Source organism: Typopeltis vanoorti, chromosome 16, assembly GCF_054136105.1.
Source record: "Typopeltis vanoorti isolate ZY-2024b chromosome 16, IOZ_Tvanoo_1.0, whole genome shotgun sequence".
Lineage (NCBI taxonomy): Eukaryota > Metazoa > Arthropoda > Arachnida > Uropygi > Thelyphonidae > Typopeltis > Typopeltis vanoorti.
Genome location: NC_143564.1, coordinates 84,064,460 through 84,082,783, shown reverse-complemented (window position 1 = coordinate 84,082,783; position 18,324 = coordinate 84,064,460).

Here is an 18,324-nt window from a genome sequence, read left to right as displayed (position 1 = left end):
GTTCATCTATATCCAGTAGATGAGCAGGAGTAATGCTCAACTTTACTTTCAGAACTCTACCCGATGACACCGATACCACAACTGTAAGGATAAAAGTAACCTTCTGCAATTCCTTTCCATTATCTCCTGCATAAACAAGAAAAATAGCCCAAATCGGAAACAGTGCGCCATATTCTTATCGTAGTCTTTCGCCAAAGAAAAAAATCAGAAGACTCTTAAATAACAAATATCAAAAAGTCTTTATTTATGCTCAAAGGTTATGTTTGTAATTTAACATCAACCTAAGGAAGAAACTGGTGAAATCAACTCTCAGTGGATTTCACCAGTTAAATATAACACAAAATGCTGTAACAGTTCTCACCGGTGGTATGCATTAGTCAGCTACATATATTAGGCAAATTGATATTTTTTTGGAATAGGAAAATAGCTCCTCCTTTAATCGGACATACCAGTAGAAGAACACACACAGGCCACCAACAGAAATAACATTTGACTTATAAAAAATAAAGTGTTGATGAATGAGGTTTTGCTACTAGTATAATGGTGCATGCTATGAATATTTCAATACCGCAAAAATTCCTTTTTTGGCGTTTATATTTCTCGTTCTAACAGAAAATTTCTCGTTAAAAAAATAATATAGTTTTCTAAAATGTTCAACTGCCACACTCAAAGTTTAAAACTGTGAAATATATTTGGACAAAAACATTCATATAAACAACTTCTTCTTCAACATAATAAGAAATTAAATTTTTTGGTACACTGTTATCTGCCTCCTAGGAAAGGAAATATCTTTGTAGGAACAAATTGATAATTATTACTATCATGGACATGTCCCCTGATTTTGCAGTCTCAGAACGTTAAGTCGTTAATCCACTAACATTTAAGGAAGCAATAACCACAATTTGGACAGTACCTTTATACACGTTCATGACAAAGCACTCACAACTGGCTCTGGAAACACTTTCCACTCAGTCACCACTCTCAATGTAAACCTCTGGTCCTCTTACCCGTGTTAATTACATTCTCTAATATCTACCCATCACCATCTTTCTTAACCATATCACCTGCTTCCTATTTAACCTGATTTATCTAATTTACGTAAAAGAGTTTCATGCATTAGCCTGTCAAATGCGTATGCAATGTTCAGCAGTGTCATCGTGCAGTCATTTCTCCCCTAATTGCGTTTACTTTATTATAAAACGAGTGAGAAAATCATTAATATAGTGTATTACCATTGCCTGCATTTCCTTAACCTACTTCTTCAATACCTTGAACATTACTCCTGATATGTTGATTGGTGTATAATTTCCTACCTCTGCCTCCGAGCTGCCTTCATCCAACGGAACTATTTTCACCTCTTTCCACTCACTTGGCAGTCTACCAAAGAAGAGAATCTGTCATCCTTACTGTATTATATTGTACACACCTGGATGATACAACTCTGTAAAGGGGTCATTCATTAATTCAACTATTTTGTTCTCTTCAGTCATCTCTCTCTCATATCGGGATTTATTCAAAATATTATACAATGGTATATTTCTTTTTACTTTCCACTTATGAAACGTTTTCGAATTACACTTGGCTAGCTCCCCTAATTTCCTGTCGTACCCTTCTTTTGCTTTCCTTACCATACAGTTAAAGAAGGAAGGTATCCTTCTTTACCATATTCATGAACTTGCCGATTGCATTTCTCATAAATTCTGTGCACACTTTTTAATTAAATGGATGATTAATTATTCATCCATTTAATTCTCATAATTAAATTCAGTGTATAAAGTCTACTACTATCACCTTCAAACATTCGTTGACTATTTAATATTGGCTATTAGCATCTTTCCCCTGCATATCTTCATGGAACAGCTACAACCACTATCCTACGACAATCCTGATTACTACATGTACATTCTACGTATAATGCTTTTATAGTGAACTCAACGAACGAAGAATTGATGCTTTAAAACTGACATAAATGAAATAAAGAAATAAAATGAAATATTCCAAGAGCTTTTCGACTCGTTCAGTTTAAAATTATGTCGGTAATCCCAAGAATTAATTCATTGGACTCATTCTACAGATGTGTCCAAATAATTGCAGTTTCTGTTTTATAATTTTTTTTATTAGATTCTCTTTTGGTTGTATCTGCCTATAGAGTTCTTCATTTGTAATTTTCTGTATCCATCCTATTCTCAGAATCTTCCTAACAAGTTCTTTCAAATGCCAAAATTATTTTTCTTGATTCCTTATTATTACCCATGTTTCAGATCCATACAGTACACCGATAAAGATGCATGTTTCCAGTACTCTTAGTTTTGTTTGCATCTGATCATTTACTTTTCCAGATGTTACGGTCTTCAGACTTTTTCTTCCCTTTGCAATCCTGATCTTTTCTTTTTTGTAGTCCAAATCATACGTCATTTTATTTCCCAAATACGGGTATTTGTTCTACATTTTCTATATCAATTCCCTCCACTTGTATCTTTTGCTTCATGTTCTTGATTGGTGTATATACCATTGTCTTCGTTTTTTTCAAGTTAATAACACGTCCAAATCTCTTCCCCTCCTCATTTAACAGTTTCAGTGTTTCTTGTAGTTCTCTTTCGTCTTCTTCAATAATAACAATGTCATCTGCAAACCTCTGATTGTTAATACTCATTCCTTGTACAGATATTCCTTTTGCATCTTCTTTCATTTTGTCATTGTTCTTTCTAAATGTCGATGAAAATGATTGGTGATATTGGATACCTCTGTCTAGTACCTCTGCTTGTTCTAAACCATTTCCCCAAGTCATCACCTATTCTAACCGCTGCAACTGCATTCTGATAAACATCTTTTAATATAGCTATTAGATTTTTTTATCAATTCCATAGGATTCTAGAACTGCTAATGTCACTTTCTGGTCAATACTGTCAAATGCCTTCTGAAAATCAACAAAGCAAAGCAATTATATATGATTTTGTTTTTTTTTCTCTTAGCTTTCTCTGCTATTAACTACATTGTCAAAATCAGTCGAATTGTAGTTCTATCCTTCCTAAATCCTGCTTGCTCGTCTGCAAGGTATGCTTCCAATTGTGTTCTAAATCTTTCTGTCAATATTATCATCAACACTATACCAAGGTGATTTTTCAAAGCAATTGTTCTATAATTTTTACATTCTAAATTATTTCCTTTCTTGTATAAAGTCACTAATATTGATTTCACCCACTCCTCTGGCATTTTCCCTTCTTTCCATACCATATTATATAGTCGGTACATTTCTGTAACCATACTTTCGCCACCATATTTAATCATTTCTCCAGTGATGTTTTCGTTTCCAGGACTCTTGTTCTGTTTTAGTCGTCCTATTGTTTTTTCTACCTCTCCTCTTAAAATGTCCATATTATGCTCATTATCTGGTGGTATATCTGTTTCAATTCTTCAGTCAGTTTCACAACGCTATCTAAATCTAGTTTTTCTTCTTATAACTAACTGCAGTATCTTGTCCACCGCCGTACAATTTTTTTTACTTCATCAATATTTTGCCTTTTTCATCTTTAATTGTGGTCTGTTTTGGCTGCCACTTTCTATTAATGGTTCTATTCATTTTGTTTACCTCCCTTGTTTTAAGCTCTCCATAGTACTGTTCTATATTATTGCATTGGGATTCTAATCATTTCATCTTATCCATTCTGACTGGAGTTTGTCATCTCATTACACTTTCTTGTGTATTCGTCCTTTATTTGTTCTGATGTTTCCCTTCTTATGTTCAACATTCTTTTCTCTTGTACTAACTTCAGTGTTTCTTGTCTAATCCATTTCTTTTTGATCTTCTCTCCTTCTGGTACTGTTTCTTCAACTGAATCTTCTATCGCCTTCATTATTCTTTTCACTCTTAGATTTGAGTTTTTTTCTTTATCCACACTTTTAAGTTTTTCTTCTAACACTTTCTGCACCTTCCTATTTCGGTTTCACTTATTCTTTCTGAATCTCTTCGTTTCTGATTATGGGGTTTATATTTCTTTTTTAATTTCAACTTGATGTTTATAATCACTAAACTCTAGTCCGAGTCTATATCCGCTCCTTGAAAAGTTCGACACTGCTGTACTGATGTTATCCATCTTCTTTTAATCGTAACCATATCAAGCATGTTTTGGTTTTCCCGTCATTTGATTGCCACGTCCATTTTCTACACTCCGTTTGCTGGAATCTTGTGGTACAGATCAACATCTCATGGTCAACAGCAAATTCTAACATTTTTTCACCTCGTTCATTTCTTTCTCCGAAACCATATTTTCCCATGACTATTTTCCAGTCATCATTGTTTAATCCGACTTTGGCATTCCAATCTCCTTCAATAATTAGCACATCTTGCTTTAGTATTGTTTCTATCGTCTCTGTCAGATCTTTGTAGAATAAGTCAATATCCTCATCTGTGCTCTTAGATGTGGGTGCATATATCTGGACTATTGATATATTAAATGTTTTTGCCTGAAATCGTGCTACTATGATTCGTTCATTGGCTGGTTTGTAGTCTAATAGTGCCTCTCTAGTTCCTTTGTTAAGAACGAAGCCAACTCCTGTTTCCTGCTTGATGTCAGGCCCTGATCATATTACTTCGCATCCATTCATTTCTCCTGATGATATCCATCGCATCTCCGCCAATCTTCGTATATCACACCGATATCTCTTCATTTCCTCACAAAGTAATTCTAATTTTCCTGATATTCAGAGTGTTCGCACATTCCATATTCCTACATATAATAGTTCTGTTAGTTTCAGTTTCTGTTTCCTTCGGTATCCCACTTTTCGATCCAACCCCGATCGCTCGATTGGTATAGCGGGCCTTGTTGATCTGGGCGACGTCCGAGCCGGCATGTTTTAGCTGTTGATCCTATAGGATCAACGGTGTTTTCTCTTTACAATTAGAGCATCGACAATAATATGACCGACTCTCCTCCTTTATCCAGGCTTGGGACTGGCATGAGACCACTAAAGATTCCATGGCGGAGTTTACGAAACCATGATGCACCTTATCATATGAGAAGGAAGTCTGAAATTTCATCAGCGTCAACTCTTAGCAATCTAACTCTATTACCTTTTCTATTCACTTTCCGGATGGCACTATCATCTCATAGCACATCAATACAAAATTAAATATTCGTCACACTAGATTAGTTCAAAAGCAGGCAATGCTAGTCACGTATATTGGCTTTGCTTCTACACACTTTCATTTCAACATCATCGACGAAGTATGACTTAATCAACTTAATTAATCATTTTTCGAGCCAGAGTGTTGGAGATTTGTTTACTTTAATGTAGAACTGTGAACCATATAACGAAATCGAAATCATCTCCACCCAGATTAGCATTGGAATTCGATAAGAGAAGACAGGATATTATATTGCCCAAAATATTTGTAGCCCGTAAATAGGAATAGCAAAAATACATATCAATAATAAAATTGCCTTATTTCAAAAATAAAGAAATAGTGGTTAAAATTTTTCTTCACCGTCTGTGGTCACGCAACCGCTATAATTCTCCTGAATATATCACAGAAATACGGTATGCATCAGATAAATGAGACATGGTAAACAGAAAACATATAACATACTAAAACTACCGGGGATTTGCTTCGTCAACTTGCGGGATTTCCATATGAAAATAGCTTCTCCGTTAAGGACGTGAAAGATGAAATAAATGCAATGAATTGCCTGGAGATTTCAAGTGAAAGTGAGCGAGGAAATTCATCCGACTTGAAACAATGCCAAAATAATTCCGCAGACAGACATATACGAATCCATTATTTAGGATGCTCATTTAAATAAAAAAGCGGCTTCATTTTTCCAAACTGTTCATATGCAGCAAAGGGATATAATTCTCAGAGAGTGTAGATTTTTGAACTTCTTTGCGTATTCTTCTTTTGTCTACGCCAGTTGCATCAAAATTTCTTCTTTCAAGATTACACAAAACATGGGCATACAGTAAAGAAAGGTGTGGGGAAAATAAATGTCTAGAATACGCTTAGTAACAGAATCAGGTCATTTATTGAAATACTACTAAAGGACTCCACAGCATTATTGGAGAAGTAATGCTGAAATTAATTCGATCATTTCTGCATCATTTAAAATAACTTACATGTACGTATTCGAGGAGTATTTTCTACTGAGAAAATTTCATATGTAAAATGTTAAGATCCATTTCAATTTTAAAATTGCCGGAGTTGTTGTCGAGTGGCTAGCGTATCCCCCTCTCCAGCCAAAATGCTGGTTCGAATCCCGCCGTGGACATGAATGTTTGTGATTGTGTGTGAAATACTAGTGGTGGTGAGGGGCGGTAGATGCCGTTGGTGTAGCTGCGGTTCGTTGTAGTTGGTGGATTGTGGTGGAGACGGAGAGTTGTAGAGTAGGTGTCCTTCCTCGATGAGTCTTTGGACTCCCCGGAGGTGTCACATAATAATAATAAATTACGAACAGAATGAAGTCATCTTCGAAAGTCCTGATTTGCAAAGACTATGTTTTCTTCTAAAATTAATAACTGAGAGCATAATTTCAAAAATCATATTTGTCCTTCATTGGTAACCATAGTGAAATAAAATAGCAAGCAAAATTAAAACAAATCTCAAAATAGAAAGATATAAATAGGAATATGGCAGGATATGCTCACGTTTACTTTATTATATAACAATTTGGAAACAGAACAACCTATCTGCAATACAAGTTAAACAAAGACTGTTTGAAGACCTTAAATGTTGCATTAGGAATACCAGACGGTTTACTAAGATTTGTGAAATCATTAAATGAATTATTAAAACATTACAATATGAAAATATCCAAAGAGGAAAAATAACGAATTTCAAAGGCGAAATCCCCTCCCTCTCATATAAAATAGCCTACTCTGCTATATCTTCAATACGTTTAATGACAAGCGATATATTTATTACATTCTCTAGTATAGAAACATTTAAAATCAGACGACTATGTTTTACCTAAAACTTATGTAATGGAAGAGAAACACAGAATATAAAAAAAGATAAAAAATCGATTTAAACTGTAGAAATCAAATTCCAGAGACAAACAGGGTGAAATATAATATTGGACAATAAAACATAAAGAAAAATAAATTTCTTTAAAATACAAAAAAGGGAACCATTTCACTCTTTGACTGCAAAAGATTATCGTCATGGTGATAAGTGCAAGCTTTAAATGGACTTCTTTTAGCAGAAGATAAATTATCAAATTTTTTACGGTAGGGAAAGGGATGTTTCCTTTCAGAAACTTAATTTTTTAAAGAGAACAAAATCCTAAAAGCTGGCTCCAGATGGCTAAAGGAATAACTGGCCCCAATGGTGGGTTGCATGGTGTGGAGTACCCTACTCTGATGAGCCATTTGGGGTTGACGCAATAATAATAATAAGCCAATGCAGTATTATATAAATTCATGTAAACAAAAATGGACAGGACACTTAAATCGAGTGCATGATGGCAGACTGCCAAATGAAGAAATTGTAAGATTTCCTCATTTAACAACCATGGAACATTGAGCCGTTCGAGTAAAAGGAACTGAGTGATCATTGTCAATCACGAGAGGAATCTTTATGTGGACGTTATCAATTAAATCTGAGTCATCTGATTACATAAGCGTGGCAAGCAAATCGTCCAGAGAATTTTCCTCTCCACCTAATTAGACAAAAAATACTGTGGTGGACTCCATATAGCATAGTGTGGAGATGGATAATTAAGTAACGAATATATATGGAAGGCTGTACTATGTGGACTATCCTCCCGTAATGAGTCTTAGGAGATGTTATGCAATCATATAATAAACCATGATTTATTTCCTAAATAAATATAAACAAAAATGCGCTGATCAGCTTAATCGAATTGACAATAGATGGTCACCGAAATTATTGTACTGATATAAAATAAATGGAAAAAAGGAGGCGTTGAGAGTTTAAGAAGGCGAATGACCTGAATTGGACATGCAATAAATCCATAATAGGAAGAGGAAAATAATTATTATCGCATCCTTATTCAATTTAGCCATCGGTATGCATTTAATTATGACGCACTATTCTATTCTGAATGGAGTACCAGCTCTTCCCAGTAGCCGAAACATGAATCACATTAACGTTTCACCTCTCTACCAACTAATGACTATTTTATTAGCGCCAACTACAATCTTCGTCAAGGAATAAAATTATTAAAAATTCACTGAAGGTTTGTTTCTTATATTAGCTAATTATATGCTCAAATTATAATGGAACTTATTCAAGACAAATTGATCATTCTCTGGTCCAAACAAGAGCTTTTACGTTATTTGTCTTTATGAAATTAAGTTTATCTTCAAGTGAATGATGGGCTTTTCCTTTTCGTTCTTCACATTATCTGATCACAGAGAGATAAGCAGACAGCCGGCCTGGTTCGCCGAGTGGTCAGCGAATCCATGCCCACGGCGACTTCGAATCCCGCTGTGGGCATGGATGTTCGTGATTGTCTGTGAAAATACTAGTGATGATGGGCAGTAGATGGCGTTGGTGTAGATGATGATGGTAGTTGCGGTTAGTTGCAGTTGGTGGAGACAGAGAATTGTAGAGTAGGTGTCCTCCCTCGATGAGTCTTTGGACTCCCTGGAGGTGTTACGTAATAAAAAAAAATGATTAGTGTTAAGACATAATATAAATGCGTTTATAGCAGTAATCCGCGACGTATGAATCTACATAGAACTTGGAATTAGAGTATTATTATTACCATCTGTAAAGTGGTACATTCAGAATCAAGCTGAATGGCAACTTCTTAAATAGAATTTATCATCATCCATTCCTATTTTGTATTATTTCTAATGCCAACAGCCTTTTTCCACAAAATTGAAACTTATCGCATTTCTTGAAAACGTTCCTAGATAACTATTCGGAATTTCTTCGATTAACCAGTGTTACTGCAGTCACGGTACATTAAACAAAAAATCACCGCTGTCAAAAAATTGCACATTACAAGCAATTAAAATGATAGTATGTGATATGAAAATTTCGACATATTCTGTAAATAATGACGTCACAGGCAAAGGAGCTCATAATTGGAAATTCATTACTACTGTTAGTAGTTCTTCGTTAGTTTTATTTAGTTAGTTTTAATTAGTTATTACGAAATTATTACGAACGCCCAAAATCATTCTCGAATGCAATAATTTATTCAGCGAGTGTCCTCTATATAAGATCATTAAGTTTAAAAAAGTCCAGCAGCAAAATTAACCTCATATACGTCGATAGTAAAAGGGGTCTGCAGCAGCCGAATTTAATTTAACAGCAACTTATGAATATTAGAATATTTGGAAGAAAATTCATTTTAAAACTAGCTCAGCAATCAAGCGGCAAAATTGTCACGAAATACATTATAACGCGCAGCAAAAAAAAAAAATATAAATATAAAATAAAATTCGATAAAATGTTCTAAAAATAAAACAAAGGCATATGCAATGGAAGATTGTTTTTTCAAAAGTTCTCAGATAGAAGCATGTTAGCGTGTTAAGAAAACATCTAGCCGCATGAAATACAATGAAGGGATGCATTACAATGTGGCTAAATGTTTTATTAACACGATGTTTTCTTCAAATATATTTACTAATATAAGTGAAGTGATAATTCAATTTTCTTAACTTTTCTTTGTATAAAAAAATTAATTTCTCTTCGCTTTGCTGTTGTTTGTCACTTAATATATTTTGATTAACTAAAATAATCTCTCTTTACTGAAATCAATGCAAAATAAATAACTCAATTCATTTAAGCGCTAGAAAACTTTTGGGTCCTACTCTTAAAAAACACTAGTTCAACCCTATTCTTTATCCGAGTTTGCATTCGTGAATATTGAACAAATCGTTCTAAAGAACTTCTGCTAAAGTCTCTATGCACGTAGTAAATATTAGATTTAGATACCGCTATGTATTGATCTCTCTTCTCTGCTTGAAAGCTTTAACACTTTTTTTTTTTGAAAATGTTTTGAGACTTAACGATATTATGTCTTAGATTTCCGCCTGTATTTTTAAAGGTTCAATTCAAAAGTCCATACAAACTCCTATAAAAACTGTTTAGTAATTACCTTCAGATTTAAAAGCAATGTTACGAATAAACTAGGACCACTTCCCTTGTAATAATTACAAAAGACATCCGCCATTCGGATCAGAGAAAAACTTTTTATTCAGTAACACAAAGGGAATAAACTGCAGAATCTAATTGACCGCGGATCCTCCTGGGTTCGGCCCCGGTACTTTTTTATGCACCGGGCCCGAACCCGGATCATTTTTCTGTTTTGTGACTTTTTTCCCTTTACGGTAATTATGCCTGTATTATTGGGTTATTATTCAACAATTGTTTACAGTTTTGATCGTGTATATAAAGTCTGTATCAACAGTCGCCTGATTACGAACGTGTGATGAAAGGGGCGGGGAGGTTTGGAGCTTCCTGTAATGTGTTTTCTTGCAGCGAATGACAAGCAAACATTATTGTAGCGGAATTTTGGACAGACTCGTAGCGATATTTTGTCTTTTCTGGTTGGCAAAACTGTCAGTAACAACAACGGAACAGCAGATTAGCATTTGTTTATCAGAGCTCGTGATTGTCAGAAGCACAAAGAAAATCGTGTAATATTTTTGTGTTTATGTGGGCATACCATTTTAACTATGGATAAGTGCATTGATACCTTCTTTAAACGGAAAAATAGCTCGGATGACAGTGATGTAATGACAGTTTGTGTGTAGTGTCTGAAGAGAAAGAAGTCTGTAACGAATTCACGGACACAGAGGATTCCCATGAGTTGCAGTGCGATAATATTAACATGTTGAACGAAAGGAAAGATTTGTAGACTTGCTGGACACTCAGCTAGCGAATAGCATTCAAAGGTAAGTACAATTCGTTATTTTGTAAGGACGGAGGTTTGGGGGGGGGTATAACATGTGCAGAGTAATATGCACATACGTATTTACGTAACAAGCTGAATAAGCTTACTGTTTTTTCATTGTTCATATAACCTAATGTTATCTTACATTTAATTATCTTATCTTGAATTGAATTATCTTTTAATATGTTAGAAGTGTTGTATTAATTTGTAATTTTGTATTTGTATTTAATGTTTCTGGTGGTGTGGAAGAAAAGGCCTGATTAGCTTTAACTCTACCAGAATAAATAAATAAATAAATTTTTAAAAAATTATGCAACAATCAAGCAATAGCCTCACATTTATGATCCTTACTTTAAGGGCCCCGGAGCTTATTCTTTTGGAATTTAACTACTTCTCAACCCTTCTATCAGTAAACCACAAGTTTATCTAGCTCTGATTATATTGGACTTAAGTTACTTCACGCTGCGATTATAAAATATATTTTATAATCTCGTGAAAAAAATAAAATAAGACAATAACCAAGAATTGTTATTAAAAAGCCTGTATATTAAACAATATACAGGCTTTTGATTTAAACGCCTGTATATTGTTTTCCTTGGGAAATACGCCAGAGGAAGACTGCTCCACATTACAGCAGTAGCAGGGATAAAGAAGGAAGAAAAGAAACTTGTTCTGTGGGTCTCAAGGTGCACTGTGAAAGAATGTTGGGCGACTGCTGTACCTGTTCCAATGGGCTTACTTCTGAGTGGGGAAATTACTGATGCTATTTCAGATGACATGTGCAATGGAAATATTTATAGAATACACATATTGCAGAAACCAAACGTCTGTGTGAAAGTGAGGAGAGTGAGTTGTTGAGAGATGGGTCATTTATCAGTCTAATTGCTCTCCTATGTATTGAGTCAAGCATTTTGAGGGCGCTTTTAGGAGTCCCCCTCCAAATGTGAGAACAGTATTCGATAGCTGGACGAATTTATGATTTGTATAAGATTAACAGGTCCTTAGAGGTGAGATACCGAAGCGGTATCTAAGAAAAACAACAGTAGTTCCAAAATTCACCAAAAGGGGCGTTGTAAACAACAACAACTGCATGGAATTTGCATATCACGCAACTTGGCAGGGTGCTAGCAGGGTTTTTGTCTTCAATTCTGTTTGTCCAAACCGTGCACAGTGAGTGCACTAAACTCCCCCCCCCCCCACACACACACATGCATGGCTCGTGAAGCTGCACTATCTAACAATTGCTGCACTTCCCGAATTTAGTCGCATGAACAAACCTCGACAAAGTCTACTATTTCCATGTGCTGTGTAATGAATGATTAGTTGGCAGTTAAACCTGGTTGAGGTCGCAAAACAAACTTAATCAGTTAGTGAAGTGGCTGCTGCCGTTGTGGAGCGATCATGAATAACAGATTTGGTTCCTGCAGTGCAAGTACTATATCAAGACGCATGTATGCGCTTTGCACAACTGTTTAGAAAATTCTACGGAAGATTCTGAATTTCTATCCATTCAAGTTAACTCACACAGGAGCTGCGCCCGCTGGACTTTGAAAGTCGACTGACATTAACATTCATTACTCGAGCGGAGTTGAACGCTGCGTGGTCGTGAATTATTTTCTTGGGAGATAAAGCTCAACTTTCACCTGAACGGAGCTGTGAATATCTATAATTGCCGTGTATGGGCTAGGCAAAACCAGCAGTTAATCTACCAAATTCATTTGAAAATCATCCAAAGTTAATGTCTAGTACGAGTTTACCACTTCGTATATCATTGATCATTCTTCTTTGAAGACATTCTCCACTAAGGTGCTCTGACTTGCTCAGTAACTGCCTAGGGGTATCGCGATAGGATAAACAATTTTGTTAAGACACAGTTACAGCAGAGCCATTGCATGAATTTTGATGCAGGTTGGAACCCATTCCACACATCTATCGATCCGTACAGGAAGTTCTTCGAGAACATTTCATGGAAGCAAGAATGATCATCCATAGGTTTACCACTGCAGGGCCGCCTCGTTCATCTGATGTGACCCCTTGTGAGTTCTGGTTGTGTGAATTTCTCAAAGACAGGGTTTATCAAGATCATCACGATAACTTGCTAGCGATGAAAATCAGAATAACGCAGCATGTATGCTACGTCAGTCCCGATCATCTGCGTTCTGCCGTTGAACACACTGTCTGGAGCAGGGGTGATCAACCCGTCGATCGCGGAGTGATTTTTGGTCGATCTCTTGGGTATTCCTCCTTACTTACATACTTAATTAAAACTGAAAACATAATATTTTATTTATCATTATTTTGTATTATTTTTAATTCGCTTAAGTGTATCTATTGTTTATTTATTTTTTGTTAAAATTATTAAATCAGTAATTTTTTTATCAGTCCCTGTAAATGAATTAATTTGGATCAGTGGGAGTCAAACAGCGAGCCGAGTGAATACGATTATAGGCAAAGTGTAAAAACTCGTTTGTAGCTTAAACATTAAATATTCCAAAGCACATTACATCGATATTTTACTTAGGCTACGTCCCATGTGAATATTATAAAAAATAAACTTTGTCTCAATATAGTTTGTATTAGATATTTTTGTAAATAACTCTTTTGAAGCTAACTGTATATACTGCTTTAATAAGAATATGTTAGAGTGTTAAAAACAAAGGCAATGTTTTTGTCGCCGAAGCTGTACATGGCGGCATCAGAAAGATCGTTATTGAAACTTGTATGTATGAGAAAGGCTTGCAGGCTCTAAGTGTGCACATCTCCGAAGTCAATTAGAAAGAGTTCAAACAACTTTCCGATGGCCGGTAAGTTACAGTCAAAAGAAAGCGGAGGAGAACAAAAGGCGTGCGAACTTGAAACTTAAGATGAAAGATTCATACCGATTCTTTGGGGGTTGCCAAACTTCATGCGAGGTCTCAGAGGAGGCCTAATAAAAAGGGATTGAAGAGGTCCCGGTTCCAGAATTGCTCTCAGAGAGGAGGCTGACCGGTCCAGAGTCGCCGTCAGAGAGACTGTCCGGATCCACGTTGCTTGAGAGAGGAGTTTCCCCGCTTCCAGATAGGAGCTTCTCGGTTCGAGACGTCGCTAGAGAGAGACTACTTCTAGGCCCCAGACAAGGTTTCAAATTGTCGAATGGAAGAGTTCCAATTGCCGGAGAAAAGTTTCCAGACCAGGTTAATCTCAGACATTCACCAGTTTGTTGCATTTTCATTACAATTCGATGAATCAAACGACTTCACTGATATTGCTCAGTTAATGGTATTTATTCGCATGGTATTTCAAGATTATTCAAGTAAAGAAGAACGTTTGAAAACTATACCATTATTGGGAAGGACTAGGGCAGAAGACTTTTTTCGGCATTTGATGAATTTGTGAAACAACACAAACTTCCGCTTTTTAAACTTGTGTCTATTACTACTGATGGTGCTCCTGAAATGATTGTTAATAAATCAGGCTTCATTTCATTATGTAAAAACGATGACAGATATCCAGATTTTTTAATGTACCACTGTATTATTCACCAACAAGTATTGTGTAGTAAAAGATTAAACACAAAAGATGTTTTGGATATTACATTTAAAATTGTAAATTCTGTTCGAGGTCCTTGCAATGGCGGTTATGTAAATTACAATCAGATAATGATAAGAAACTTCTGTTGTACAATAATGTTCGCTGGCTCAGCAGAAGTCAATTTTTAGAAAGAGATATTGTATTAATTAACGATATAACATTTTTTCTTGATGACAAAGGATATATTTATCCACAATTGAGTGATAAAAGATGATTGTTACACTTATCATTTTTAGTAGATTTCTGTAAGAAAGTAAGCAGTTTAAATATAGAGTTACAAGGTAGAGATAAAAATTTAATTGACATGTTAAGTTCAATAACAACTTTCCAACAATACTTACTTTTATTAAAGAAAATATAAATTTAGACATCCCCCATATTTATTAAAATTTTTTGATCAAAATCAAGAAATGCTTCGCTATGATTTAAAAGAATTTATTCGTGAAATAGAATTAGTTGAGGAAGAAATAAATTCAAGATTTAAAGATTTTAATAAAACTTAAATGATTGTATCTTATGGGGGGGGGGAGTAGATATGCAGACTTTAGGGAGGCAGTTGAGTGTATGAATGAGTATAATATGCACGAGCGAGTACGAAGGATAACAAATCAGAATGAGATAGTCAGTATAAGGCATCAAAGTAGGAATGGGACCAACGGGATTCTGCAATTCATGTACACTAATGCCAAGAGTATTAGGAACAAGAAGGAGGAGTTTTTGGCCTTGGTTGGCACTTCCAGGCCACAGGTTGTTGGTGTTAGCGAAACATGGCTGACAGAAGATGATAAAGCTAGTGGGATTAAATGTGACGGTATAGCGTGTTCAGGAGTGACAGGGAGAATATAAATGGGGGAGGAGTGTTATTGATAGCTGATGAGTTGCAGCCAAGGAGAATAGAAGTTGAATTGCAGGATAGACAAAAAAGCACATTTGAGGTTATTTTTGTGTGAGATAGAGGCTAGCAGAACAAAATATACAATTGGGTGCTGCTATAGACCAGGTGATGGAATAGATGGTGGGGATAGTATGCATAGGCAAGTAGAAGAAATGAGTGGAAGGAGGGTAATTATTATGGGGTATTTCAATTATAGTACCATTGACTGGAAGGAGGAGAGGGCATATGGGAGGAAGGAATTGGATTTTATGCGGCTATTAAGGGACAACTATCTGCGACAGCATGTAATGGAAAATACTAGGGGGAAGAGAGTACTTGACCTAGTAATCGCATCAGAGAATATGGCTGTAACGAACATAACCTTGTTGCCACCAATTGGTGAGAGTGATCATAGAGTCGTGACTTGGGCTAAAGGAGTGGAATTTACAATTAAGACAGGGTACATGTGGAATTACCGGGCTGGTAAGCATGGCAAGCTTAGGAGTGTGCTTGGCTCAGTGCCATAGCATGTAAAACTGCAAGGGCTGGATGTTGATAATGCATGGGAGGCGGTTAAGGAGTGTTTGCAGGAGGCAATGGCTGATTGTATACTTAAAGTCCGAATAGTAAATCAAGTAGGGGTTAAATGGATGAATAACATCATTGAGCTTGTGCTGCAAAAAAAGAAACAATTGTGGAGGGAATTTAAGGAGAAGAGTGACCTGCAGGCACAGGAACAGTATAAAGCTCAGGCCAGAAAGGTAACAAGGGTGGTAAGAAAAGCAAAAGCGGATAATGAAAGAACATTGGCCATGCAGGCTAAAGACAATCCCAAACAGTTTTTTCAATATGTTGCAAGTAAAAGAAAAAATGTTCATGGCAGAATGATTTTCAAAAATGGTGAGGGTAGGGAGGTAACCGAATCAGTCGATAGAGTGGAATTACTGAGCGAGCACTTTGTAAGAGTATATCATCCAAGTGGCGACATTACAGGAATGGAAGAACCAACAGCCTATACTGAAATTGTAGTGAATGAAGTGGAGGTAAATAGTCTATTACAGAAAACTCAATGTCAATACATCTGTGGGATTGGATGGTATACCAGCTCGTGTCATACGAGAAGCGGCTAAAGAATTGTCAGTGCCCTTGACCATTTTGTTTAATTTGAGCCTCGGGTCTGGGTCAGTCCCAAGGGGTGGAAAGAGGGAGAATATAGTTCCGCTGCATAAAGCTGGTTCCAAGGCTGCTGTTGAAAATTACGGGCCGATCATCATAACTGGAATCGTTATCAAGGTCTTGGAGAAAATAGTCAAGAGGAAAATACAAGATTGGATAGATGAAAATGGGATACTGTATCGGGGACAGCATGGTTTTGTGAAGGGTAGGCCATGCCTCAGTAACTTGCTCATGTATTATGACACAGTGAGGGCTGAACTGAATATGGGTAATGGGTTTACAGTGATTCTACTGGACCTTACTAAGGCCTTTGACAGGATACCACATGGAATTCTAATCAGTAAAATGCAACATATGGGGATAGATATAGGGTTAGTGAGATGGATAGGTGGGTGGTTGATAGAGAGATATCAGAAAGTGATTTATTCAGGAGTAGAGTCCAAAAGACGGCCTGTGACTAGTGGTGTGCCGCAAGGATCTGTTCTTGGACCACTGCTGTTTAATTTGTTCATTAACGATATAGGAAAGGATCTGAGAGGAACAGTTCATTTGATCGCGGATAATGCAAAGTTGGGTAGGGAAATAGTGAATGCAGATGATGTCAAAATTTTGGATGATTTGTATAGATTTGAGGTCTGGGCTAAAGAGAATGGATGTCAATTTAATGTGGCAAAATGTAAGGTTATACATTTTGGGGTGAAAAGATTAGCAGCAACTTTATACATTGGTGGAACTGTAATCCAGGAAATTGAGGCCAGAGATTTGGGATGGTTGGTGGATAAGGAGTTGAAGTTTAGGGGGAACATTGCAAAATTGGCCAAACCAGCTCATCAAATCACTTGGTTGCTGAAGAATACTTTCACGAGCAGAGACAAGCATGTTATTGTTCCTCTGTATCGAGCCTTGATAAGACCCCATCTCGACTACTGTACCCAGATTTGGTCACCTAGGTTTCTTATTGATGGGGAGGAGGTTGAGAGGATCCAGAGGCGAGTGACCTATATGATAGCAGGTCTGTGGAATGAACCTTATGAGAACAGGTTGAGGATTTGTGGGTTACAGAAATTGGTTGATAGGCGGAGGAGGGGGATATGATTGAGAGATTCAAATTACTGAAGGGTTCCTATAGGATTAATTCAGAAGATATTTTTCAGAACAGGGCTGGTAGTGGTGGGAGGACTAGGGGACATCCATGGAAACTGGGCAAGAATGTGGTTAATAAGGGTGATAGAGCTGGGTTTTTTACTTTTAGAGTGGTGAATGAGTGGAATAAGCTGCAAGAGTCTGTAGTAGGTGCTGTCACAGAATAAGTTTAAGGCAAGGTATGATAGATACTGTATGAATGTCGAATAGCTGTGATGGACATGATTTGGGGCCTCCCTCGATGAGTCTAAGGACTCCCTGGAGTTGCCCGTAATAATAATAATAATCTTTTATCAATAATTCATTTCAAGAAAACATCACAGAAATTTCAAATAAAATTAGTGGGCGGTTTGATATAATGCAAGCAGCTGAAGTAGAACTCTCGAGATAATAAACATTCAGAATAATTTACATTTAAAATCAATAAAGAATGAAATCATTTGGAAGTATGCACATGAAAAATTCCCAATATCAACTGATATTGCGCGAAAACGTCTGTCGTGTTTCAGATCGATTGGCCACTTCTTCATATCAACTTGACTATGAAAATATTGCGAGGTCCAAACAATGCCAAATTTCACATTAACTTTTTTTTTAATCAACCAGCATTTCCTGTAACTTGTGTGTTTGTAATCAATCTGTTGTTTTTTCTAACTTTGGTTTTCCAAAATAGAGAAATAAATATTTTATTCCAAT